Source organism: Panthera onca, chromosome A3 (assembly GCF_046562875.1).
Source record: "Panthera onca isolate mPanOnc1 chromosome A3, mPanOnc1 haplotype 2, whole genome shotgun sequence".
Lineage (NCBI taxonomy): Eukaryota > Metazoa > Chordata > Mammalia > Carnivora > Felidae > Panthera > Panthera onca.
In genome coordinates, this window is record NC_138341.1 from 128,728,872 (window position 1) to 128,756,855 (window position 27,984).

Below are 27,984 nucleotides of genomic sequence, written 5' to 3' on the forward strand. Positions count from 1 at the left end.
CGAGAGCCACTAGAGACCCCTCACAGTGACAGCCACCGTGGCAGTTGGAAGCAGCTCGAGGCGGCCGTGGCGGTAACAACTTCCTTTTGAGTAATAACATTTACTGAAAAGCAACTCTGCTTTTAGCACCAGAAGTTCATCACCCTCACAGGCAGGCGCCTAAGAATACCTTCGTTCAACCACAGTTCAGAGATTCACACAGATTCCCTTCTGTGTTACCTCCAGGAGAGTTTCGCATTTGGTGTTGAAGGGAAACCAAATACCACAATTATTGGAGGAGGCAGGAGGGGTGCAGAGGGCGGGGGGCGGGGGGGGCAGGCAGCGGGGAGCCAGGTGGCATCGACCACAGCCCCCAAGGCCTCCACAGGCAGCCTCTAGGCGGTGGCCCAGCCCCTTGCTCCTCAGTTACTGGAAAGACATCAGCAAAGCTCAGAGTGAAACCCAAGAGCTGACAATTTCTCTTCCTTTTACAAGAAAAAGAAAGTGATTGTCCTTTAAGCAAGTGTGACTTTGGGGGCCAGGGACTTGCCCTGGCCACTCTGCAAATCAGAGGCGGGGCCACAACTGCCCCAAAGTCCCCAGGCCCTTGCCCGCCACCCCTCAGTCAACCCTGGGATCCTTTGAATAGCCCTTTTGTCCCACACTGAAGATCCAACGTGCACATGGGAGGGGATGGTCCTAAAAGTCAGGAGCTCACCCAGGCCCTGGACGGCTATCGGATGGCTGCGGGCGAGGGCGGAGGCACAAGTGGGGAAGCCCTGTGGTGGGTCAGGCAGAAGCAGGAGGCTCCAAAGAGTGGCTCTAAGAGGGCCTCTCCTTCCTCACCTGATCTGGCCTCCTGATTTCATGCCAGAGCCAGAACCAGTCAAGGAAATGGAAAGACTGGGTGCCACACAGATATGGGCTTAAATTCCACCTTCGCCATTCCCTGGCTATGTGACCTTGGGCGAGTAATTTCACCTCTCTGAGCCTCGGTTTCCTCATCTCTAGGATGGGGATAATAGTGGGAAGTCAGGTCATGACTCCTCTACTCAGAATCCTCACATTGTCTCCCCTCACTTGGCAGAAAGCCGGTCTTCCCTGTGGCCTCGACGGGCCCTACGTGATCTGCTTTCTGCTCCCCCTTACAACCTCATCTCCTTCTATTCCTTGTTTCTTTCCCACCCCTCCAGCCACGCTGAGGCTGTTGTCCCACCAAATACACTAAATACAACCCTGCCTCAGGGCCTTTGCACTTGCTGTTTCCTCTTTCTGTAACACCCTCGCCTCCAGATGCCCCTCTTTTACCCTATTCAGGTCTCTGTTTAAATGCCCCCAGGAGGCCTGCTCTGACCTCCCCTTTTAAACTTCTCCCCATTACCCTTTATCCTTTTACTCTGCAACAATTTCCCCCCGCTGCTTAACATTATAATTTTGGAAGTTTGTTACTCCCGACCCTCCAGACTCTAAGCTCCAAAGGGGCAGAGTTCAGCGCTGTGTTGTTCTCCGTTTAATCTTCGGAGCCTGACACACATCAGGTGCTAGGTTCAGCTTGTCGGCTGAACAAGCGCAGGGTTATATGGGGAGGATGAAGAGAGATGTGTGTAGATGGTTCAGTCCCAGCACAGAGTATTTGCTCATTAAACGTCACTTCCTTCTCTCCTCCTGGCACCACCCATATGCCATGTGCTTCCTGCCATTGACTTCCTGCCGTAGAGGGATGCCTTCCACAGATACAGAACCGAGGTCAGAGAGCCCAAGTGACCTGCCTCAGCTCACACAGCAGGGTGAGGCTTTGAAGTCTTGTGTGTGGGGCTCTTGGCCTCCTGAATGATGGTTGCGGTGTCTGACGTGACCTGGGCCCGGCCGGTTTGGAGTCTGGCTGAGGGAGATGGCCGCTAGTGCCCTTTAGACCCTCGAGAGGGCTGTGGGTGGTGGGGAGTAGGCTCTGGCTTCGAGGGTCTCCAGGCAACATCGATCCTCGGGACCGGGTTCATGCCCCTGCTCTGCAGTCTCACGCTTTCTGTCCAAGGGGGCCCAGGGTTCCCAGAGAGGGGCTTTTTCAATTTTCTGTTTCTGGAAAGTTCTGTCCCAGGAAGGGCAGACACTTAAGGAGCTGTTGGATGGGGCTGGAGCCTCAGAGACCAGGAGCCTCGGGTGTCCTCTCTCCCCGGCACTCAGCCAGTTCCTGAAGAAGAGGGACTTTCCAGAGAAGTCTGTCTACTGGCTGCCTCTGAGCCTGCCCAAGAGACTATCAGCCAGGGTCCCCATGAAACCCAGCCCTGCCTTGGTTTCCCTGTTTCTACTTCTGAGAGAGGCCAAGTAGTCTGGGGATGAACAGGCCGACACGGGTGTGGTCTCCCCTGGGCCTGCCAGGGAGGTCTTTGGGGGCCACAAAACCTGGTCTGGGGCAGGGCTGGGCACGTGCCTGCGGGGCTTACCTGGAGCTGGTGGTGTTGCCTTTCTGCCCGTCAGAGTCGCCTCAGCTGTTCAAGGCCCCCCTCCCATAACTGCTGCGGCAAAGGGGACGTGAGGGAGACCTTAGGAAGAGCAGTCTTTATCGTACTCAAAGGCGACCGTACCCCTTAAACCACCTAGAACAGACCTTGCTGACCGGCGGCCCGCAGGCCAGATCCAGTCCAAGGATGTGTTTGTTTTGGCCATTGAAGTATTATTAAAAATGGGAATCAGTTGCCAGCCTTTGAAAGAGTAGGAAATTTCACGTAAAATCCATTTCTCTGGCTTCTCTTGAAAAGTGGGCAGAGGTAACTAGACTGGGGCCACATTCCTGCAGGGTGTAGGAAGGCTGGGGCGGGTCATGGGCGCCCCTGGCAGGGTGGTGCAGGGTGGGTGCTGTCCTCCTCACCCCCCGCCTCTGCCAGCCCACTTTCCTCGTATATGCTGCCTACTAGGACCTTGAAGCATGAATAGGAGTTCACCAGATAAAGGAGTGAGTGGAAAAACATCTCTAGGAAAGGGAAACAGCACCGATCCATGGGATTCATCTGTTCAAGACTCACTTGACGAGTGTGTGTTGAACGCCTACTGTATGCGTTGGAGCATACAGCAGGACACCGAACGGATAAAAATCCCTGACCTCCTGGAGACCTTCATCCCAGCCAGCCGTTGTTAGCTGGGCACTCTTTCGTTCCCGGGGGGCATTGGCCGCATTTGGAGGCACCTGCTGTGTCACAGGTGGGTCGGGGAGGGCGTCTAGGTGGCAGAGGCCAGGGGTGCTGCTAGACTAACCCTGAGGAGCAAGGGACAGCCGTTCGCAACAAGGAACGATTGCGCCCCAACATCTGGGGTCAGGAAGCCCCGGTTTAGGGGGAGAGAGTAAAGCGGACACGCCAGTAAACGCATCATCCGAAGCTGGGTGGTGCTGAGAGTGTCCTGATGAAACCAAATGGGGAGGTGCGGCAGCTTCCCGGGGAGGTTCCGTCCGAGCAGCGACCCGAGGGCGAGGAGGAAGGTACCGAAAAGATCGAAAAGATCGGGGAGGTTCAGCGGGGTGGCTCCGGCATCATCAGTGCTCACTGAGCGGCGCTTTCCCTCTTTCTGCCTGGCTCTGACCTCGGCACAGCCTTGCGTGTGGAGCAGGGATCAGCGGTCCTGTTCCCATTTTACAGATGAAGAGCTGTGGGCGGAGGTCCCCAGCCCCTGAGAGCCGGACCCAGCCCACCTGACCTGCCGCTCTTAGCCGTTGTCCTCGGGTGGGGTGCGTGGAGGTGTTTATGGCTACTGAATTGCCTTGTCTCATTCATTCGGCCGACGAACACGTGTGGGGGCCCAGTGTGGCCTAGTGGAACCGAGCAACTTCTGGCTAAGATACTTAGCACCAGCCGCGCACATAGTAGGTACATCGTAGTGAAAAGAAGGCATAAATGAGCAAACAAGGAAGTCCCTGTAAGATAATTACCACGGCCAGTACTGTCTGAGTGCCAGACCCATCGTGAGCCACATGTGCGAGGCTTTCACAGACGGGACGTCCTCGGAGGGAGGGACAGTGATCATCCCCCCTTCCACGACGAGAAGACCGCAGTTCAGGGAAGGGATGTCACCTGCTCAAGACCTTGTGGCCAGAAGGCAGCAGGGGTGTCACGGGAGCCCAGGCCTCCCAGACCCCGGCTGGACCCGCTGCCTTGGCATTGTGTATGCTCGGGCAGTTTCTCAACCCACCAACCCTGTGAAGGAGCTGGTGGCACTGTCTCGTCTTACAGTCGAGGAAACTGAGGCTGAGAGAGGCAAAGTAACTTGCCCAAGATCACGCAGCGCGTGTGTTTGGGTCTACATTCCGGACCTTGCCCCTTGCAGTCCTGCACCTTGAGGAGAGTTAATCCACCCCCAAGGGAAGGGAGGAGGGCCAGGGGGCTGGTTAGGCTCCTCGAGGTCTGCAGGACCAGGCAGGAGGCTCTGGAGGAGGTGGGGTGCCCGGGTGGGCACAGGGTAGCAGGTGGGCCTGGGGAGCCTCCAGCCTTCGGCCCCGCACGGAGGCACAGCTGCCGGGAGGGCCTACGGAGAGGCGGCCGTGTGGTGTGCACCAGGCTCACAATGGCTCCTTGTGTCTGCGCAGGTGGGGGGGAGGGAAGCATTGTTCCCTAGGACACCTTCCCGCCATGGCTGGCTGCAGGCTGTCCCTGTCCCAGGACATTTGGCATGGGGCTGTTCCGGGCGCCCGAGGGAGGTGTGTGTGTGTGTGTGTGTGTGTGTGTGTGTGCACGCACAGGGAGGGGTGTGTGTCTCACACTGTCTCCGAATGTGCCCACACAAGTCTTGCACGCTGGTGGTGCGTCCGAGCAGGGCTGTGGCTTTCGGCGTCTGTGGTGCGTGCCAGGATAGGTCTCCCCGGGCGTACCTGGCTGTGTGCATATCGGCCTCCGGGCTCTCCGGGTCTCCATGGACCTTTAGTTGCACGCTCCTGTGTGTTGAGGGGGCCCGTCTGGGTCTCCGTCTCCACCTGGGTCTGGAGGGTCTGGACACCGAGGGGAAGGCAGAACTTTGGCTTCGGGTGGGGGCCAAGCGAGGAACGGGCTTGTGGGCAGAGGGGACGCCCCCCCCCCCCCGCCCCTACACAAAAGCCAGGAGGCAGGAGCGGGCTGGGGGTGGGGGGTGATCGGGAGCTGCCAGGGCACCGGGGCAGCCGCCGAGGAGGGAGTGAGGGGAGGAGGACGCTTCAGGGCCACCGGTCATTCTCAGTGAGGTGGACTTGTGGGGTTTGTGGAGGTGCCTCTGGCTGTGGGTGGAGAGCGGGTCGCCCAACAAGTCCCAAAGCCGTGTGTGAGGTGGGCAGGAGGGGTGGCGGTCACTGTGTCGCGTTTCACGAAGCAGTTCCACGGCTGTGACCTCAGGTGGCCCCACCCCGGCAGGAGTGGCAGCTCCCCATTTTGCAGAGGTGGACACTGAGACCCAGGGAGGAGAAATGCCTTCCAAGGCTGAAAGTTTGGGAGCCCGTCCAAGGCCAGAGCCAGCTCTCGTTCTCCTCACCTGGCCTCCCTGCCCCCGCCCCCCCCCCCCCCCCCCCCCCCGCCAAGTCCCTTCCTGTTGCGAAGAGGGCTCGGGTCCAAATTTAAATGCTGTGTGATCTTGGGCAAGTCGCATAGTCCCTCTGTGCCCCAGTTTCCTCATCTGCAAAATGGGGATAGTGTTCACACTGACCTCCAAAGTGTGCCACTGATAACCTATCCGTTTGTGCTCCCTCTTTCTCCAAAACACTTACACCTGCTAACGCACTACGTGTTCTCTTCATTGGCTGGGGCACTCAAGTGTCATTTCCATGAAAGCAGGAAGTTTGGGTGTTTTGCTCACAACTAATGTCTAGACTGGTGTTCTGCACATGGTGGGTGCTCAGTGAACTTTTATTGACTGAATGAAACCAGGCAATACATGTGAAATACTGGAACAGAGCCTGAGACATAATAAGTGGAACCTGAGTATAATTATTGTTCGCTGGGGAATGGTCCAGGAGTGGGGAATTTGGAAGCACGAGAGCCTCCTTCCCCTCTGGATCTGCTGAGCCCTCCCTGGGCCAGATGTCTCCTGTCTCTAGTCTCCATGGCTGGAAGATAGGTTGGCTCTGGCTGGTGCAGCGAGCTGGGGGTGTCATGCCTCTCTAAGGCATCCGTGACTCATTTTCCCCGACTGGCCGTGGCTTATCCAGAGGCTTTAATGGTCTCTGCTCTCTCGGGGCATTCCCCAGCGTTGGGGCCTGACCACTCCCACGGCCCAGGAGCCCGGCCCGCCTGTCACCAATAGCAAACGCTCTGGGCAGGGGGGCAAATCCAGCCAAGTTTAGCTAAAATGTGCTGCCGATGGCACCAGGGGCCATTTGGGCAGGTATCTGTCAACCCCAGCATTTTTGTTCTAGGAGGCAGCTCTGTGATCTTCCCATCTTTCTAAGAAAGAATGAAAGCAGAGGCTTAGAGACCAATGGGGTGGGGTGGTGCCCCCCCCGCCCCCCCCCTGCCAAAGCTCCTCGCATCCAGCTTCCTGCCACCTGGTCATCGCTCTGGGCCCGCCCCTGCTCCCTGTGTCCCTGAGTCCCTGCCCTCGCTGGGGATGAACAGCATGGCTAGGACTGCTCTGTGAATGCGGGAGGCGGGGCTGGGGTGGCTGTGATTCCTCCCTCAGGGACCCGCGGGGCTCTGGGGCCTTGTTTAGCACAACTGGGCAACCTTGGCATCCGCCCACAGACCCCCACTCTGTCCTCACGCCGCGGCCGGGGTTCAGGCCTCTGTCTCCGGGTCCTCCGTTCTCCCCACATTTATGGAGCACCTACTGTGTGCCCTGCCCCGGGGGTGACAATGAAAAGGCCTCTCGGTAGGGAATGGCTTGGCCCATTGGCAGAGGGTGTGGAGGCCTGTGTGGCTGGAGCAGGGTGAGTAGGGGAGGGGAAGGGTGAGGTCCGAGGGGCCACGGGTCCAGATTGTGCAGGACCTCCAGGCCAGGGAATCTTGGACTTCCTTTTAAATGCAATGAAGACCCACCTGGGGGCTCTGAGCAGGATGTGCAGGAACTGCCTTTTCATTTCATGTCACAAAAGAAGCATTGTTCGTTTGGAAGCTCCTTCTGGCTGCTCTGGGGAGAATACAGTGGTGGGGGGGGGGTGACAGTGAGGGTGGGAATGGGGACCAGGGAGGAGCGACAGCGGTGGCACAGAAGTGCTGAGAAATGGCATCCTGGGTGTATTTTGAAAATTGGAGCCACAGTGATGTCCGGCAGGGCGGGGGGAGGGGACTGTGGGGTCACAGGGGAAAGAGAGGAGCCTACGACAACTCCAGGGTTTTTCACTGAGTGACCGGGAGGCCTGTGGGACCATTTTCTGTAACGGGGATGTGGAGGAAGGTACAGACCTGGAGAGCAGATGCTGTACTCAGTGCAGGGTGTGGACGTGTTTTGAAGGGGGAAGAGGAAAGCTACTGCCTGCACGGCCCTCCCCCGTTTTTGTCCTGGTCCAGATGCCCAGCACCTGTCCCAGGAAAACTGCAGCCGCTGCTCACTTGTCCTCCCAGTCTCTCCCCAGTCCAGCCCTTCCTCTTCCACATCCGTCAAGTTCATTTTCAGAAGGCACAACTCTAGCTCCTGTCTCTGCTCGGCTCTAGAACCGTCCATGGCTCCCTGCTGCCACCTGGATAAAGTCCAAACCCCTTGGCTGGGTTAGCCTGGCCCTGAACGATCCACCCTGACCTCTGCAGCCTCACCCCCCACATGGCCAACCAAGCAGACGACCCTTGTTTCTTCTAACGAGCCCTGTCCCTTCCCACCTCCTCAGCCTTGCCAAAGCCAGTCCTGCCAGCTGGTGCCTTTCTCACCCCACCTCGGGGATGAGTTTAAAGGCCGTGCCTCCGATGTCTATAGCCTTTTGTTTGTTTCTTTCTCCGAGGACATGTCGCACAACGCTTTGAATTACACTTATTTATAGCTTCCCCTCCTCCCAGAGGGCAGAGAGGTGCCAGATTCATTTCTGGGCTTGTCGCCAGGCTCGGAGCAGATCCTTGTTAGATTCGGGGAGTGAGCTGTTAGAGGCTGCATTTGCAGTGCTCTGGGCCCACCCAGCACCCATTTCCCCTCTGCTGGAGAATATGCTGTGAGTTTCCCTGGGGCATCACCACCCTCTTGGCTTGCCTCAGGTGAGCTGACCCCATCCCCAGGCATAGACTCGTGGCCCAGGCCTGGCCAGTCAGAACTTCTTAGGCCCCTGGGCCACAGTGATTGGTTCAGGAATGGACACATGATCCAATCAAAGCCAACAGAACAAAAGATCTCTGGAATAGAAGAGGTTGTTGCCTCCAAGTGGCTGAGCTAGTGCGTTATCAGCCTGGAGCTGCTGTGGCCACGGTGCCACCATGACAGCAAAGAGTGTCTGAAAATACAGTCAACATAAGACAAACCAGAGCTGAGAGATGGAGACAGCCCAAGCCCCAAAAACATCATTGGTGCTCCTGGATCCAGCTGTATCTGAAGCAGGCCTCACCCTGAACTTCTCAGTTACATAAGCCAATATATTTTTCTCTCACCATTCTTTCCTTTAAAACCCACTTTGGGTTGGGTTTCCACTGCTTAACTTGCAGAATTCCTGAACGGTACATGAGCTTCCTCGTGGATATACCTCTTGCCATCTCGCTGCTCATCTGTCCATGCGTGGCCCCGCGTGAAGTTCCCTCTCAAGGAACTGCTTTGAATATCGATCCGTGGAGCTGATGTGCTTGTTTCTTTCCTCGCTCTTGGATGATATGAGTAATGATCACCGGTTCTATAGCTGCCTTGAGCAACTTTTGAAACAAGGCAGGGGGAGGGGCAAACAGAATAACCTAAAGAAGTAAAATGGGCTTAAGCTCCTGAGGGCTAAGGCTGGGCCTTCAGCCCTGTGGCTGCTCAGCATGGGCCTTGGCGCACAGAGGATGCTTCTCGACCATTCTTTGCTTGATAACATAAGGCAAGGTTTTTTCAACCTGGACACAAAGGGCATTCTGGACCAGACCATCTCTGTGAAGTACCTTAATCAGAAGTCTCTCCTCCAGAATTCGTTAGGAGCAGATTTCTCAACCTCGGCACTACTGGCATTCGGGGCCGGGTCACTCTTGGCTGTGGGACCAACCTGTGCAGTGCGGGAGAGTTGAGCAGAATCCTCGTCTCTTTTCCTACTGGATGCGAGTACCCCTCCCTGCCCCAGGCTGTGACAAGCACACAAGGCTTCGGACAAATGTCCCCTGTGGAGCAAAGTCACCGCTGGTGGAGATCCCTCTGGCTTAAGGAAAGCACTCTGCAACAGGCCTAGCACGTGGCAAGCGCTCCATAAATACCGGCAATCGGAAGACGGTGATAACGGGCTGAGGTCATCGCAGCTGATCGGTGAGAATCAGATCTGGCCAAGTTAACGGGGAGGGGAATTTATTGGAGGAACAGGGGAGCTTACAGAATTTATGCGGGAGGGGGAGAACGGGGTAAGAAAACAAGCACAGAAGCAAAGGCAGGGTAGAGGCCCAGGTAGCGCAAGGTGGATGTGCTGATACGGTACTGGGCTGTCCTCCTTCCCGCAGTTCCTCTCACCTCCTCCTTCTGACGGACCCACCTTGCTCAGGCCCTCCCCGCGCACCAGCCCATAGACTCAGAGAATAGGCTGCACAGAGAAGGAAATTCTGGCCAGTGATGCCAGCTGGGAAATCTGCTGGGGGCTTGTGGGAAAGGTTTCCTTGCGCTCTCGAACCTCCCTTCCGTTTTAAGGTTGGAAAATATTCCAGTGTATGCAGAGACCGCATGTTCTCTATCCATTCCTCTGCCGGCGGACAGGTTGTTTCCACATCTTGGCCGTTGTGACTAACTGCCGTGACCATGGGGGTGCCAACACCTCTTCCAGATCCTGATTTCAGTTCCTTTGGATAAATACCCAGGAGTGGGATTGCTGGATCCTTTGCTAAGGGAGATAAGCCAGTCGCAGAAGGACAGACACCGTAGATTCCACTTGTATGAAGTATCTAAAATAGCGAAACTCCCAGAAGCAGAGAGTAGAATGCTGGTTCACAGGCACTGGCGGGGAGGGAGGCTAACAGGAGTTGCTATTTATCAAGTAGAAAGTTTTGGTTATGCAGGGTGAATTAAGTTCTAGACATCTGCTGTACATCATGTCTATAGTTAACAATATTGTATTGTACACTTAAAAATCTGTGGAAAAGATAGGTCTTAAACGCTCTCACCACAACAATAAAAAGAAAGAAGGTTTATAAAACATTACGTGGAGTTTCCAATGATACCAACATTTAAACAATCGTTTACATATGAAAGTTCTTAGATAAAAGGGGAAAAAAGAAACAGGCTCTTCCCTCTCTAGTGTTGGGGCGGGGTGGAGAGATGGTATGATGTTTGGAGCAGTGGCAGCCATCTTGAGTGAATGAAGAAATCCGGTTGGGGGGCAAGGCCTAAGTCCCAGGACCTGGGTCTTTGCTGATATCGCTAAGCTGCTGAATTAACCAATCCCCTGCTCCCCATCACTTCCAAGGGTGTTTGAGATAACAAGTTTTCTTATTCTTGAAGCCTCTTTAGGTTGGGTTTTTATTCCTTACGGCCGAGAGCACTGCAACAACGTGCCAGACCCTACAGATAAGTTGTTGCTTCCAAATTGCCCTTGACATTTCCCACCTGCTTCCTGAATAATGCAGAGGGACTCACCTTCCCTGCCAGGCAGGTCGGATACACAGGTCCTCATCCATCTGTCAGACATATTCTGTGGCCCGGCAATGTACTCAGGGTTAACCCTCAAACGTTGCCTCTCTGGGCCTCAGTTTCCCCATCTGTGAACTGGGGACGCAGTCATGGGACCACCTCTTTCACAGGGTGTTAGGACGGTCAAATGAATTATTTCCTGTAAAGTAACAGACACCCTGGCAGGTGCATGGTAAGTGCTCAAGAAACGTGTGCTATTATTACTTGGGGAAAGGACGGAGGGACTCTGGCTGCCCCGGTGTGGGTGGGAGGAGCAGGACAAGACTGGCAGCCTCGGGGGGGAGACTGAGGTGGAAATAAAAGGTTCAACCTAGGGAGCTGCAAGGGAAAACACCAGCCACTTCCGCTCCTGAGGTGTGGGAGACGCCATGGTCCCCATCTGGACAGGAAAGTGCCTTTCTCCATGAAAGTGAGAGGAGAGGGGCTCCAGGGGGAGGGGAGGCTGAGAAACACCGTGGCATTAAGCTATGAACCGCGGAGACGACGCTCACTCCTTCTTCCACAGACCCCGCAGTGTCACGACAGCTTGGGGACCTTCCCCTGACACCCTCCAGAGCCTCCAGCGTTCAGGCTTGGGCTTCCTTCCTTACCCAGCCAGACTCCCCAGCACCTCCACACTGTGCCCCGAGCGCCTCCTCGCACCGGGACCCGTACGTGGCTCCCCCGGGGTGACAGAGGGCCTTGCCGTCACGGATTGAGCAACTCAGGTGAGTGTGCATTTTCCAGCATGGTCACCGGCATTCACTCACTTCCCCTCCCGCTCCCAGAACAAATGTCCTTGTCATTTCACCATGACCCTTCCTGTGGACCCTCCACGACGCAGCCGGGAACCTGAGTCACCCTGAGACGGCACCTCGCGTGACCTTGGTCCTGTAAGCCCCTGGCCTGGTCCACAGATGCAAACAGAAAGACTGATGATGACCATGACGGTGATGATGGTGGTGACGGCAGTGGCCCCCAAGTCTGACGGCGCCCTGAGCTCTTACACGGACTACCGTCGGGGTGGTCCTGTGCTTATCCCCGTTTTCTGGATGAGGAAAATGAGGCGAAGAGAGGCCAACGGGCGAAAAAGCCAGAGTCACGATTTGAACCCACGCTGTCTGGTATAGAAATTCAATCACATTTAGAGGTTTAACAAAACACCTTTATATGGGGCACCTGGGTAGTTCAGCTGGTTGAGAGTCTGACGATTGATTTCGGCTCAGATCGTGATCTCAGCGTTCGTGAGTTCCAGCCCTGCTCGGGGTTCTCTTTCCCTCCCTCTCTGCTCCTCCCCTGCTCGCACCCTCTCTCTCTCAAAGATACGTAAATAAGCTTAAAAAAAAACCCAACACCCTTATAGAAAAATAGGCAGGAAAAAAATAGGAATTCCATTCTAAAAGCTATCCGTTCACTCGTTCATCAAACAGATATTTCCATGGAAGCTACTGTGTGTGCACCGTGCTTCCCACTGGACGAGGAAGTCAGTGAGCAGTTTCCCGGAAAGGTTGAACACAGTTACCACCTGACCCGGCAATGCGACTCCCAGGTGTGTTCGCAGGATTGAAAACCTGTGTCCACACAAACATCTGTGCACAGGTGTTCTGGGAAGCACTGTTCACAACAGCCAAACGGTGGGAGCGACCCAGAGGCCCATCAGCTGACGAAGGACGAATCGCGGTGTTGCCCCCACGACGGAGTACTGCTTAGCAACAAAAAGGGATGAAATAGTGATTCGGGCTACCGTGTGGACGAGCCTCGAAAACGTTCTGTTTCGTGAAAGAAGTCAGACACAAAAGGCCATCTGATGTCGGCTTCCATTGACGTGGATTGTGCAGAGTAGGCAAATGTCTAGAAACAGAAAGATCAGTAGTCACCAGGGGTACGAGGGAGGGGAAATGGGAAGTGACTATAAATGGCTCCGGGGTGTTCTGGGGAGGGAAACGGGTTGTGGCAGTGGTTGGACTGTCTGTGAATGTAGTGGAGACCGTTGCATCTTACGCTTTAAGTGGGTGAATTGTGTGGCATCCGAATTCTATCTCAGTAAAGCTGTTACAATAAGAAAGTGTTGGGGGCGCCTGGCTCTCTCGATCTTGGGGTCATGAGTTCGAGCCCCATGTTGGGTGGAGAGATTACTTCAAAATATATAAAATAAAAATCTTGAGCGGAACGAAGGAAGGAAGAAAGAAAGGAAATTAAGGAAGCGATGGGCTCACAGGGCTCCTCGGCTGGTCAGAGTCAGCCACCAGCTGCGCTTTTGAGCCCCTGCTGAAACATTCAGCGACCCGAACCCTGGCTCCCAAAGAGCGTGAAGAATTGCCCCAGAAGGCAGACTTTCCCCCCAGGGCTCGGCATCGCCTGCAATGGAGGCCTTGCTCCCTCCACTTCCCTTTTTGCTCCTTTTAAAAGCAAACGATTTAAATGCAACCTGAGAAAGCTCCTGTTAACTTCTAGCCCCAAACAAGAAGGAGATAGAGGCAGGTGAGCTTGCAGTTCAGGTCCGCCCTGAAGAGCAGGCCCAGCGTCTTCCACTGGGTCCATCTGTGAAGGTTCTGGAATCTGGTGCACAGGCGTGGCAGGGTGGGGACTGCTTTTCTGCCCCTTTCCTCCTCCCTGTCTCACCTGTGTGGGTAGCGTGGCCACAGACACTTAGCGAGCATCAGAAAGATGGACCCCAGAAGAGGAGCTCTGGTGGGGGAGGCCTGGCCGTTGCCCTCTGATCCCATGGACCTGAAGGAGAAAAACCGTCCAGTGTCAGGCCAGGACTGTAGGGTCAGGAGAGACCAGAGAGCCGCCAGGAGGAAATCTGAGCCTTTTCTGGGAGCAAGACAGGCGGCCTCCAGCTCAGGGAGGGGCTGAGGAGAGAAGATGGTAACGGGGAGGGGTCCCGGGGGCCTTGAAATCCTGTGTGTGCGGCCAGCAAGGAGATGCGACAAGGCAAGGGCTGACCTGAATCCTGGCTGGGTTTGTGACTAGCTAACATTCCTTCACCCGTCAACCACTCGCTGAGGACCTACTGTGTGCCAGGTACCAGAAGAACTTCCTGAGCCGGGTGTGGGGGAGGGGCTGGGGAGAGACAAGGTCTCTGCACTCATGGAGGTGGGCCCTACTGGGGGGACCAGCAATGGACCAAAAAGCAACACACCCGGCACAGAATGCTACGTGGGGACAATCTTGAGGACATCAAAGGGGGATGAGAAGCCAGAACAAATGGGCGATGCGGGAAGGCCTCTCTGGGGTGGTGGCACTGGAGTGATGTCATATCTAAGGCAGAGGAACTGCCCACTGCAAGTGCAAAGGCCCTGAGGCAGGGTGGGAAGAGGGCGATTGATGAGGGGGATCATAGGGGCCAGACCAGGCAGGGTCTGACGCTCTGTCTTGAAGACTGGCTTTCCTCGGACTGAGGTGGGAGCCACGGAGTGTTCTGAGAACAGGAGGCCCTGATCCGATCTAGGTTCTGATAGGATTCCTCTGGCCCCAGACAAGAGTGGACTGTGGGGTGGTGGGAGGGGCAGAAGCAGAGGCGACTGTGGTCATCCAGAGGTGGGGTGACAGTGGCTGGCCCAGGGCAGAAGCGGCAGAGGTGTGAAGAAGCAGTCACTGTTTCCTCTAATCACACACACCGCCTGCTGCCCAGAGAGACGGTGCGGGGGAAACCAAGGAGGTTGTAAACACACACAGACACGTATGTTCTACAATCACTCGGTTTCACACGTATCACATTCTGCACACAGATTCCACATCTGTATGATACCTACATGGGCGTAATCTCCGCTCACGAGGAGTCAACGTTTGTGCTGTAAACCCAGCTGGCCTTGGGTTCTAAAACCCCGGGTGAGCGGACCTCACGTCCCGGGAGGGGCGCAGCTCTGGAGTTGGGGACCGCGGACTCTGTGTGACTCAGGCCCGGCTTCTCTGATCCTCATTTTCCTCGTCTTTAAAATGGGGATGACGATGCCTGCCTCCAAGGGTTGTCGGGAGGACTGGATGAGATCACCGTGTATGCAAAGCAGCTGGGCTGGCGTGGGAGCGGGGACGATTTATTAATAGTCATCACAGTAATAATGAGGTCTGTTTTGGGGCCAAGCAAACCCCACGGAGCACCTTCCTGGAACAAGGGTGTGCACACACACCCGCACACCCACTCTCCTGCTTGGGGCGCATGGGAAAGGGGGCAGACCTGTGGCCTCCGTATGGGCAGGATGGACCAAGAACTACCGTGGAAGCCTGTGAGTCAGCTACAGGGCATAAAACAGTTAATGGGCGTGCCGCCCTGGCCACAGTAATGATGGAGAGACAGAAGCTTAGATAATATCCGGAAGGCAGGTGGATTAGTCAGGGCTCTCTCGGTTCTAAGGGACAGAAACCTAACTCAAACCGGTTTAAGCAAAAGAGAATTTATTGGGTCATGTAAAAAAAAAAAAAAAAAATCCAGGGGTGTTCTTGCTTCAGGCATAGCTGGATCCAGGTGTTTGAATGATATCATCAGTTTTCTCTGTCTCTCTGGAAGGTTGTGCTAATTAATATATGTGAGGTTCTAAACAGCACCTGACACACCTAATGCACCATAATATTAGCTTTTGTTTTATTACTACTATTTCTATTACTGCTACTACTCAGAAAAAGTCAGTGCTTTTTCTCAATTATTCCTATGGAAGTCCCAGGACTGGATCTCATTGACTTTGGTTGCGTTATGTGGCCATTTCTGAATCAAACCCTGTGGCCCATGGCCAGGTTCTGTGACCATCAGGTCCTGTGACAAGGCTCCTGTGACTATCCTTGAGGCTGGAGATGGGGTCGGCCCCACTCAAACCCCATGCACTGGGAATGGTGGAGAGGGGCTCCTCCCGGGAAGTGGGGGCTGGCCAGGCTCAGCCATCCCCCCCCACCCCGTGGTGGCTGTGCCGGAGTCCTCGCCAATGCCTGGCCCCCCCCCCCCCCCCCGAGGAGAGCCCTAGACTCTAGCAGTCATTGCTCGTCCATCACCTGGGAGTCCTGAGCCTGGCTTCTGCCTAGTGTTGCCTTCTTTGCACAAGGGCGGCCTTTAGAGTCAGACAGACATGGGCTTGGTACCCAGTTCTACTGCTTAATTAGCTTCCCCCGTGTCTCAGTTTCCCCACCTGTGAAATGGGACAATTATCACACCTCCTTAATTCAACAAATAGTTTATGGGATACTCTATCCGACATTTATTGGATACCAGTGGCCTCAACACTTTTTATGTATTAACTCGTTTGACCCTTGCAACAATAAACCTGGGTGTTAAGGGTAACCATCCTATTTTTACAGTAGAGAAAACCGAGGCACAGAGAGGAAGAGTCACTGGTCGTAAGGTCACCCAGCCAAGGAGTGGCAGGGCTGAGATTTGACCCAGTCGGCCTGGCTTTAAAGCCTCGGAACCGTGGATTATGAGATAAGACTCAGCGGCTGTCATGTAGTAACTTTCTATGTGCAGGCTGTCCCTGCCTGGCAAGCTGTGTCCCTTTTCACCTGCCTCGGTTTTTCTCATCTGTAAAATGGCCCCACAGTTGTGGAAGAGAGAGTGAGACAGAAGGGGATGAAGTGACATGAGGGCCTTCGTTTATTTAACAAATACTTAGTGAGCACCTATTATGTGCTGGGCACTCTGCTAGGCACTGTGGGCACAGCAGTGAACGCAACACACTCCCTGTCCTCTCGGCTGACATTCCAGCGCTGGGACGGGCACCAGATGAGTCAACCCAGAGGTGAACAAGATGATCTCGGGTGGTGAGTGCTTTGGAGAAGATAGAATGCGGTGACAGGACAGTAACAGAGCGGTCAAGAGGCCTCTGGGAAGAGAGGCACCTGACCTGTGTCCTGAAGGAGGAGCAGGGGTCTCCCTGGGAAGATCAGGTGTGGGAAGCACCTTCTGAGCAGGGAGAACACCAGGTGCAAAGGCCCTGAGGTGGGAATAGTGAGACAGACTTGGAGCAAACCCTGTTCTTGCCACTGGCTGGGAAACCAAGGCACAGAGAGAAGGGTCAGACCCCAGGCCACACAGCTGGCACAGGTGGTGCTGGGGATGCACGGGGAAGGCACACAGGGGCTGGGGCCTCTGTAGATGCACCGCAGCCAGAATCTTCCGGGCTGCCCCAGCGGCAGCCTCCCCGTCCTGAGCCGTCCCAGCTGTTTGGGGGGCGGCTGCTGAGGCCCCGGTTCCCTTATTTAACGACAAACAACATTCTTCACCCTCATTGACTTATGAAACAGATGCCCATCAATCTGCCACCATGTGGCCCCACTTCCTGGGTGGGATGACAGGTCCCAGTGACTGCCTTTGGGGGCTGAGAGAGGGGCACCTCGACTGGGGGGCACTTGGTATGGCCTCGGTGCTGGGGCTGCGCCCGGCCAGGGCTGCATATCCTTGCCTGCAGCGAGAAGGACAGTTGAGGGTCCGTGTGAACATCTATGCAACAAGCGAGGCGAGCACCTGGCACCGAGTAGCCCTCGGCTCTCAAAGGGGCCGGGATGCTGCCCCCGAGGGGCAGGGTTCTCACCTCCTGTGTCTGGAGAGCAGGGCAGAGAGGGTACAATTCTCCCTCCCAGCGACCTCTGCAGGGGGTTAAAGAGTTCCCACTCGGTGGATGGGGAGACCGAGGCTCTGAGAAGCTCGGGAACTTGCCCGAGGCCTCACAGCATCCGAGTGAGGGAGGGGTTCGGTGCTGGGTTCCTGCAGCCCCAGAGCCTCCCCTTTCCACGCCAGCACCTCGCAAACCACAATTTTTCACAAGCTGTCGATTGTGACGGTAACATCCCCACGGTTTGTCCTCCTGGGAGCTTTGCACTGGGCTCCATTTGCGGGCCTGCATCAGTTCTAATGTCTTGGCTGATTTGAAGCTGGGGAGGGGAGCTTTTTAAGTGAATTATTTTTTATGCCCAAATAATATTGTGATAATAATGTTCACTGACAATTATTGAACGCGATAGCTACGTGCCAGGGACTTTCCACACATTATCTTACTTTGGAATTCACACCAACCTTCTGAGGAAGGCTCTGTTATGCCCTCTTGACGGCTGAGGAGCCCAAGGCTCTGAGCCATGAAGGACCTGCCCAAGGCCACACAGCTGGGTTGTGGTAGAGGCAGGATTCGAACCCAGGCCTGTCAGACAGCAGAGACCCATGCTTCTGAGAGCTGGCTTTGGAACATGGGACTTTTCCTCTTCCGACTTTTATTTGAGAAGCCAGTATGAAGCATTGAGAAAAATCCCAACAACAAGTGCCCTGTGCCAGCTTCTGGCAGGTGCCTGGGCTCTGAACACCCATGGAGAGGGTCCGGGAAGGGTGGGAGGTATAGCCCTCAGGGGCCGTGGCATGAAAAGAAACACCCATGGGGATTCGTAGCCAGGCCCTTTAGCAAGCTAGAAGCTTCTGAGCGGCTCCCCATTACTCTGCCTGTCGTCTGGCATCCAATCTGATGCCACATCCCCTAAATAACTCGTTCTGTCTCTCTGCCTCCATTGGGCACAGCCCCCATCACTGCTCCCCTGGACCACTGCAGCGGTCCCCCCCTTGGCCTCCACCATCACCCCTGTGATCTATTCCTCACTCAGAGGGATCCTGTTAGAACCCAAGGCAGAGTATTTCTAGCCTCTGGTGAAAACCCCTCTGCATGTTCCCCTTTGCTCTTAGAATAGCCCTCAAGTTCTTGTCACCAAGGCCCCACAGAGCATTTCCCCTTAATCTCTCCACTCTAGCCACCTGGGCCCGCCCCCCCCCCCCCCTGTTTCCAGAACTCTCCCAGCCGGTCCCCACCCAAGGGCCTTTGCACTTGCTATGCACATGGCCTGGATTTCTCAGCCCCCAGGCTACACAACTATTTCCTTCTTGGCTCAGACGTCACCATCGCAGGGAGGTCTTCCCTGACCCCCCAGCTCCGAAGAAAGCTTGTCTTTCCCACATTCCACCTTGGCACCCCTGCCAGAGGGAGCTTCCTGAACCCTGAGTCTCAACAAGGTCCTCAACCCTACCGAGATCCTCTCTGGCTGGAATCCGACCCCCCTTAAGTCTCCAGTACCTTAAAGCAAAGCCCCCGATGAGGCCACTGCTGCCTGAACCTCCTTCCTCTCTCTTCCTGAGCTCTCCCGGCCCCCTCGCTCAGCCAGACTTAGCTCGTTCCCCCAAGGGCCAGCCTTTAGGCCGGGGTCGCGCAAACACGGGCAAGATTATTCTCCGTGGTGGGAATCTGCCCTGCACACTGTAGGGTGTTTGTTGAGCAGAATCCCTGTCCTCTCCCCACCCGATGCCAGCAGCAGCCCCCTCCCCAGCTGTGACAACCAAAAATGTCTCCAGACTTTGCCACATTCCCCAGGGGGAGCAAAATCACCCTGGTTGGGAACCACTGGGCTCAGCTTTTGACCATGTTGTTCTCTCTTTTGGGAACATTCCCTACCAACCCTCCACCCTCATCCTGTTCAGGTCCCTTTAGATGCCGCCCACAGGGGAGCCTTCACCACCCCAGGCTGGGTCAAGAGTCCTGTGGGTACCGATCTGCCCTCAGAGAGACCTGGTGATGCCATCTTGAAATTGTGCGGTGTCTATTTGTGCCCCAGAGCACATCATCTCCACAAGGACAGCACAGTGTCCTCTCTGTTCGTCAGAGGGCCTGGCACAGGGGCTCAGTCCACATCTCACACTCCCTCACCCCTTCTCCGCCTCTCTGTCCCCTTTCATCTTGGCAGCCGGAGACACTGGAAACAATCAGACATGGTCCCCGTGCCCAGCCATTCTGGTGTCAGTCACAGACATACGTGTCGCATTCTGGTGACAGTCACAGACACACGGAGGCAAAGGCGACACTCAGGTTGAAGTCGCCGTGGGGGGAAACGCAAGGCGTCACCTAGGCCAAAATATGTGAAGGTGCAGTCAGGATGGGCTTCTTGGGGGAGGTGACGTCTGGCAGGTAACACATAGACAAGTAGAAAGAGGACATGTCAGAGTGACGGTTGCACAGTCTTGTGAATGTACTGTCACTGTCACTTTAAAATGCCTAATTTCATGTTATGTAAATCTCGCTTCAATTAAAAAAATGAGAATAAAAATAGTGCAACCTGGGTTCCAGTTCGAGGAAACGATGTGCAAAAGTCTGGAGGCTGGACGGAGCACACGGGGCATTGAGAAGTGCCGGTCGTATTGTGTGGCTGGAGCCTCGGGTCACAGGGGGGCTGGTGGCGGTGGAGGGTGGTGGCTCTGAGACAGGAGGCGGGGCAAGGGGCCTGTGGCCACCATGACGAGTTCGTATTTTTCCCTAAGTTGAGAGCCATGGAAGGTTGCAGGGGGAGGAAGGACAGGATATGACTTGGGTTCTATCAGGATCCTTCTGGCCGCATGAGAAGGGACTGTCGGTGGGTGAGGGTGCAGGCAGGGACAGCAGGGAGGAGGCGACTGCCGCAGTCCGGGTGGGAGAGGACAGTGGCCTGGCCTGGCGGGGAGGGGAGCGCCTGCAGGTGAGAAGGTCCAGTCTGAGAGCTATTCAGGGCATAAAACAGACAGCGGTGGTGGTTTGGATGTGGGTGGTGAGAGGGGGAGCGTCAGAGACAGTAACCAAGTAGCCGAGAGCAGAAACCCGCTGGAACCTGGCCCCTGCATCCTCCCAGGGACCCAGGTCTGCCCCCCCCCCCGCCCCAGGGCCTCTGCTTCCCCTCCAGGCTCCCTCAGACACAGCCTTGGCTCTCCCACAACACTCTGTGTGACCCCTGGCCAGCTCTTGACCCCTCTGGGCCCACTTCTGGGGCATCTGTGTGCTTTCCTCTCCAGGAAGAACACGAGGGCACAGGAAGCCACCGACTCAGGCAGAGAACCTTGAAGAACCTGTCCTGCTGGCCTCACCCGCCCCTCCCGGGTGCTCAGGAGGCAGAGGGGGCACCCGGGGCAAGGTCTGGGCAAGAGGATGTGCCCCAGCCCCTGCACGCCCTACGCTGACAACAAGCCCTCTGCCCACCAGAGGCCCCTGTGGGGTCCGCACCTGCAATCCCAGGGGTGGTAACCCCAGGCCCAGCCTCAGACTCTGAGCCCCACCCTGTGGCAGAGGCTGCCCGGGCCTCGGGGAGGAAGAACCTCCTTCAGCAGCACAGCTTGGTGGTCAAAGGCACGGGGGCCAGAGCCGGGCCTGTGTGCAAATCCCAGCTCTGCCCCTTTCTGCTCTGCAGCCTTGAACAAGTGACTCAGCGTCTCTGATGCCCAGAGAGAAAGAGGGCTGGCCAAGAAGTCACGTTTCACACAAGTGGGGCTTTTCTTCTCATGAGGTGGTATAAGTCTCCATGTACAAACCGAAGCTTTATGGGCTTTGTGGTTTTTTGCAAATTGAACGTAACTTCCATTTTGGGCCACCTCGTTCTGCCGGGCTGGTGGAGACCTCGTTGATTCTTTCCTCTTCCTTTTCCACCACCCGTTCCCTACTCCTCCTGGGTTCCTGTCCTTCCGTGAGGTGGAGATGTTGGGGACAAGAGCAGAGTAGGGACGTGGGTTGGGGACGGGCAAGTTCCCACCTATCAGGCCCCGTGTAGTGCTGCGGCTGTCCCTTCCCCATAGCCTGTGGCCTGGGGTCCTCTGATTATTTCCTGGCTACTCCTAGGGGCTGGCTGGAGGCTGCCTTTCCAGAATCACAGAGAAGCCGTTCCCACCACCGTTCTGGCCTCGTTGAGCTCAATCTGGGGCCTTGGCCACCCACACCTGCCACCCTCCTCTCTGCCCCAGCCCTGGAATCCTCCTCTGGTTCTGGGTGGGGGAGCCTTGCTCTCTGTAAGATGCTTTTTTCACAAATATGAGTTCTTCCTGCTCCCCTTGGCTTTTGAAACTCTGAAGCCAGGAAGCCTCCTGGGATTCCTGAACTTCGGTCCCACTCTTTCCCAGGAGGCACGGAGCCCAAGCTGGCTCTGCTGCTTTATGTGGGGAGGGGCCAGGGCCGGGGGCGCAGAGAAGAGGGAGGAGACGTCAGCTAACGCAGCATTCCCTAACATTTTGGTCTCCGGATCCCTTTCTATTTTAAACAATTATTGAAGACTGCAGGAGCTTTTGTTTGAGAGGATTATATCAACCGCTATTTGTATTAAGAATTAAAACTAAATCCAGTATACGTTAATATAATTAACATAGTTTTATAATAAATAACTGTATATTTCTTTTTTTTTTAAGTTTATTTTTATTTATGTTTGACAGGGAGAAAGAGAGAGAGCACAAGCCAGGGAGGGGCCAGAGAGAGGGAGAGACAATCCCAAGCAGGCTCCACACTGTCAGCACAGACCCCGAGACAGGGCTGGATCTCACGGGCCATGAGGTCGTGACCTGAGCTGAGATCAAGAATCAGATACTTGGGGCGCCTGGGTGGCTGAGTCAGTCAAGCGTCCGACTTTGGCTCGAGTCGTGATCTCGTGGTTCGTGAGTTTGAGCCCCACGTCGGGCTCTGTGCTGACAGCTCGGAGCCTGGAGCCTGGATTCTGGATTCTGTGTTTCCCTCTCCCTCTCCCCAAAATAAATAATCATTAAAAAAGAAAAAGAGAGACACTTAACTGACTGCGCCATCCAGGCGTCCCAACTATATCTCAACATAAAAAAATTAGGGAGAAAAGTGGCATTAGTAACCCTGTTCACATTTTGCAACTTTCTCAAATGCCTGGCCTAATAGGAGGCATGACCTCTGGGCCCTCATCCGGCCTGTCGTGACATTTTGTTTTGTCTGAAGTGTCTGAAGAAGAAACTTGGCTTTTCAGAGGCACCTGGCTGGAAAGGGGGTGTAATCCAGCCAGCTGTAATACTACTCCTCTTTGATATCATGCCAGAACTCACCACTGGCACTTTCTTAAGGTTCGGTTCAATATGGAATCTAAATACCTGTCAGTGAGCTTTTCAAACTCTTTACCCTCACGGGAGAAGCGACCGAAAAAGGTAGATCATCTTGTGAACCCCCGGAAAGGGGTCCTGGGAACCCGCGGGGATCCTTGACTTTGAAAACTGCTGAGGTTCCAAAGAAGAAAAATGTCCCATCAGACATAAAACTGCTGGTTGACTCTCACAAGAGGCATCCCAGAATAGGATTAAGAATCTGCATTCAGTTCCCATTTCCACTGTTTCTGGGCTGTGTGTCCTTGGGTAGGTCACTGTGTTTCTCTACACCTGTTTCCTCGCCTGTAAATGGCGATAACGAGGCCTTATAACCAGACAGCATGGTGACAGCACATGCTTGCTGTCAGGACCCATGAAAAGCACAGGATAAATGCAAAGGAGTTTTCGAGTATCAGTCCTCTAGCCTCACCTACTCCTTCCTGCCACAGGGCCTTTGCACCAGCCGTTCCTTCTGTCTGAAACCCCTTCCTCCCTGGCTTTGTCAAGAGAACTCCTTCTCATCCTTCAGCTCTCAGCTCAAATCCTACTTCTTCCAGAAAGCCTTTCCTGACCTTCCTGGAATGTCAAATGCCTCTACTGGAGACCCCAGAGCATGGCTGAAGTTTACATTTTCTAGAGTCATTAGGTGATTATCTGTCTCCTACCAGGCCATGAGCCCAGGCTAGTTTTTGCCTTCTACCTTAGTCGTGCTTGTGTGGACTGAATGCGATTGAAAGAATATTAGGCATAAAGTGTCACCTTTAGTGATTCCCTGGTCTTTCTATCCTTAGAATTTGGAAAAGCTGGGTTTTGAGAAGTGCTGCCTCCCCAACCCCCCACCTTCTCCACTAACAGCCGGTTTGCACCAGGGATAGGGGAGGCAAGGGTCCATCCCCTTTTGTGCCGGGTCCCCTGTGGTCCTCTGGGGTGACGTCACCTCCCCCAGCAGCTCTTTTCTTCCTTCAGGTGGTTCCCTGCTCTGAGCCCACAACAGTCTCTCAAATGTCCAGGCTGGCAAACCCACTGCTCCCTCTGTCCAAACATCCCGCTCCCTCTACCCACTGTCCCTTTAAGACTGGTTCAGCCAGGATTTCCTCTCCCTACCCCAGGCCTGGACTGTGTCCCTGTGTCCCTGTGTCCCTGTCATCACGGCACAGGCTGCATTCCCTATTTGTCGCCTTGTCTCCATCCCCTGCCCCCGCGAACCAGGCAGTGTGTTCATCAGGGAAGGGATCTTGTCGTCTTTGCTCCTCCGGAATCAGGTGTTGGGCCTGGCATCCCGTAAGTGTCCAAAACATTTGCTGAAATGATGGGAAAGTAGAAGTTTAGGGGTCACGAAAGAGGGTTGTAACCGATTGTTTGGGGCTGCAAGTAATAGAAACTCAGCTTAGACCAACTTAACTATGAAGGAGATTTATTGGCTCCCATAAACAAAAGCCTAGCAAAAGATGAGCTTCAGGCTTGGTTCGATCAGGGCTCTAGCTCTTTCCCTCTGTGTTTCACCCAGCTCTGTGATTCTGTGTGTTGATTTTTTTTCCTCTATCTGGTTTTCTTCATGGTGTTAAAATGGGTACAGCAATTCCAGGCCTCATTCTGTTCAGATGAGGAAGGTCTCTTTGAGTGGCTTCTAGGAGTACTTAGAATGCATCTTTTCCAGAAGCCCACAACATTGAGTGTCCTCTACACTCAATGGACCAACTGGTTATATGTCCATCCTGAGCCAGTAGCCACAGCTAGAGGGTAAGATTTAGATCTTTTATTATTTATTTATTTATTTATTTATTTATTTATTTATTTATTTTGGAGACAGAGAGACAGAAAGAGGGGGAGAGGGAGAGAATGAGTGGGGGAGGGGCAGAGAGAGAGAGGGAGACACAATCTGAAGCAGGCTCCAGGCTCTGAGCAGTCAGCACAGAGCCAGACCTGGGGATGGAACCCATGAACCATGAGATCATGACCAGAGCTGAAGTTGGATGCTTAACCTACTGAGCCACCCAGGGCCCTGCAGGGTAAGATTAAAAACTTAGCTTAAGTTTGGAGCCAGGAAGAGTCAGCTCCCCTCAAAAGAAGGGCTGCATGAGAGATGTGGCCACTGTTCCAAGAGAAGACAGAGGGGGCAAGACAGCCAAAACATCCACTCTAGAAGTTTAATTATATTAATATCTGAAGAATTTATTCCTTGAGCAAAGACCAATCCAGGGAAAACTTTGCCAAATGTCTAGATATTTCACCAGAACCTCGTATCAAAGGCAAGAAGATAACAGATTTTTCTGCTCTCTGATTGAATTCCATTGCCTAAACCCACAGCCAATTCACAAAGCCACAAATGACTTTACTGAATATTTTTTTAAGTATGTTTGTTTTTCCGATTATGATAACAATACATGCTTGTTGTTAAAATATTTAAATAATGTAGAAAAGTATTGAAAACAGTGGTTTTCAGCTGAGAGCGGTTTTGCCCCTCAGGAGACATGTGGCAATGTTGGGATGCATTTTTGGTTGTTATGACGGGGGGGTGGGGGCACTACTGGCTTCTGGTGGGTAGAGGCCAGAGATACTGCTAAGCATATCCTACGATGCCTACAGGACAGTCCCTCGAAACAAAAAAGTATCTGGCTCCAAATGTCAATAGTGTCGAGGTTGAGAAAGTCTGACTTAAAGGAAAGTAAAAATTACTGAAAACCCTACCACCCAGAAATAAATGCCGCTGACATTTCAGTAAACATCCTTTAGACAACTCTTTAATAGACTGCATCAGCACACACAACTTAGTACAAATTAGAACACGCATTCGAACGTTTTTTCTCCACAATATGTTGTAGCATCTTTCTAGATTGCCATTTTTGTTAGTACTTTAGGACCATTTAATATAATGATTTGTATATTTGTTTAATGCCATTTAACTTTTTCATGTAGTACTTAATTAAGTTTACCATTGTTTTCTTAGCGAATCCTCCATAATTTAGCATTTTGGATTTCTTCCCCCAATGTTCCACTATTATAAACATTGCCACAAGGAACACCCTTGCCCATAGAGAACGCTTGGCCTTAGGATCAATATCCTTGGGATAAATAACCCCAAAGTTAAATTTCCGGGTTGCTTTAAAATTTCTGCCCATTGAATGTCATAGTACACAGTGCCATTCTATGCCAATTTGACAGATGGAAAGTGACATATCATTATAGCTTTTATTTCCATTTCCTTGATTACTGACAGGGTAGATCTTTTCTTCATAGGATCACCTGACTTTTGTGTTTATGTGTGAAAAATCCATTTTAGAATAGGGTGCTTATCTTTTCTTATTGTTTTGCAACAGCTCTTTGTATATTAAAGATAAAGATATTAACCCTTCTTAAGAGTTCCATAATTGTTGACATTAGAAGGCTTCTTTTCTTTCTTTCTTACTTTTTTGTTGTTGTTGTTGTTCCCTTGTGCTTTCGAAGGATGTGCCTAATGTTCTGGCAAACATTTCATGAATTACATTAGGAAATAACTTTTGTGACAAACCCATTTAACAACCATTCTTTGTTCCCGCCTCCTGATAATGCTCAGAGCCACAGCGGCAGCCTTTGCCCAACTCCGTGTCATTAACCCTTGATCTTTTCCTGCTGAATAGCAGATTGCTTTCCGGAGCGGGGAACACAGTTTCATTTTCACCTTCCCGCCGATGGAACTGCCTCTGACTCTGTGCCAGAAGGCTGTTTACATAAGAAATGATTTGATTATATTGTACAACCAATGGCAGCCTTTCTCAGAATGAAGAAGCCAGAAACATATAATCAAAGCCATTAACTATGTACAAAGAAACACAGCCCACTCTAGATTTCCCACCAACCGTAATAACAGTTTTCCAGGAAAAAATAAGAACGGGACTATGGTTTCCTACTAAAACATGTTAGAGGAAAGACTTTTAAAAGGACATTTGTAGCATTAGCCCAGTTGCACTCTCAAATCAGACCAGCCTGGACTCAAGTCCCCGCTCTGTAAGTTGTGATCTCGGGGACGTCACTTACCTGCCCTGAGCCTCTTTTTCTTCCATTTGTAAAATGGCTATAATAAAATATCAGGTCTACAGGGTTATTGAGAGGATTACCTGAGAGCATGCGTAATGAAGCACTTTATCAATCAGAATGTGTTCAGCCACAGGGGATAGAACACTCGGCTAAAGGTGGCAAAAAAGAAACAAGAGAAAACATATTTCTAAGGTGCTAAACAAACCTTTGGAGGTATAGTAGCAGCATGACTAATGTCAGCTACTTCTGCCAGGCACCTTCAGACACGTAAGAAGAAAAAGAACGGGAGGGGAGAGTCATAATTTCACCTAAGAAGGCTGTTTAATTCCAAGGTGTAAACGAAAACTCACATTCTCGCCATCGTCCTGCTTGGCAGTTTATAGGTGCGTCTCCTTACAATTTCAGGGTGGCTGCCGCAGCCCCAGGCATCACGCACGGGCTGACAACATCAAGTAAAAGAGGAGGCGGGGTATCTCCTCCTTCTCCCACGTGTCTCCTTCCAGGAGGGAGAGAATTACTCCCAGAAGCCCCCTTGCAGATTTCTCATTGGCCGAGATGGCATCACAAGCCCAACTCCAGGCCAATCACTGACGAGGGAAGGGAGGATTCCCACCATTGGCTCCGAGGCTGGGGAGGGGAAGGGCCACCGCCCCCGAGCACCTGGATGGATGCGCGTCCAGCAAAACTGGACCCCGCTAGCAAGGAAGGCGCAGGCGGGCAGTCGCTGTGTCCGCCGGAAGCGCAGTACCCGGCTTGTATGAGGTGCCCCAGGGGCCAGCGATCCGCAAGCTCTGGGCTGGGAGTCCGGGCTGCGGGAGGGCGGCGCAACGGGTCCGGGAGCCCCTCTGCGCGCCACACCCCTGTATCCAAGCACGGGCTCACCGTCCCCCACGCCATATTTGAACTCAGGGTCTGCTCTTCACCTTACCCCCCCCCCCCCCCCAGCTTCTGTTGTTGCCCACCTGGCTCAAGCCAGAAGCCGGCTGGCCCTCGAGACTCCCTGCTTTCCCTCGCCATCTATGCTCGACCGTCTCCACCCCTACCGTCAACTTCCACCCGACCCTCCTTGTTCCCGGAGCTGCCATCCGTGCTGTTCCCTCTGCCTGGAATCCTTCCCACCGCTGCTCCCCATCAGCTTTCTCGGGGAAGCCTCTCTGACCTCCTCCCGGTCACCCCCGCTCTGTGTTCCCTCACAGCCTCGCGCACCCCCCTGCTTTGCTCTTATCACACTTCATATTTGTTCGTGCGATTATGTGACTCACGCCTCACCCCGCCGGGCTGCACGCTCCACGGGGTAGGAACCAAGTCTGTTTAGTTCACTGATAATCCTCAGCGCCTGGCACATAGCAGAGCTTCAACTTGCTCGAATACACGAAAAAATCCATTCCTCTCCTGTGGCCAGAGAGATCTTTCAAGAGGCAAATCAGATTACCTCCCCCCTCCTGCCTCAGGCTTCC

General features: G+C 53.8%; 3 long non-coding RNA genes across 4 annotated transcripts in view; 2 read left to right on the forward strand and 1 right to left on the reverse strand.

Moving 5' to 3' along the window:
- The window catches only part of LOC132670005 (uncharacterized), a 235,291-nt gene that overhangs the window by 162,539 nt on the left and 44,768 nt on the right, over positions 1–27,984 (forward strand). The gene's annotated exons all lie outside the window — the stretch shown is intronic.
- On the forward strand, positions 288–17,631 carry LOC144615861 (uncharacterized). The gene is made up of 2 exons (XR_013554487.2): positions 288–1,766; positions 12,105–17,631. It is a non-coding gene; the product is annotated as an uncharacterized LOC144615861 (long non-coding RNA).
- On the reverse strand, positions 11,992–27,862 carry LOC132670008 (uncharacterized). The gene is made up of 3 exons (XR_009606376.3): positions 26,878–27,862; positions 13,297–13,404; positions 11,992–12,525 (listed from the first exon to the last, which is right to left on the reverse strand). It is a non-coding gene; the product is annotated as an uncharacterized LOC132670008 (long non-coding RNA).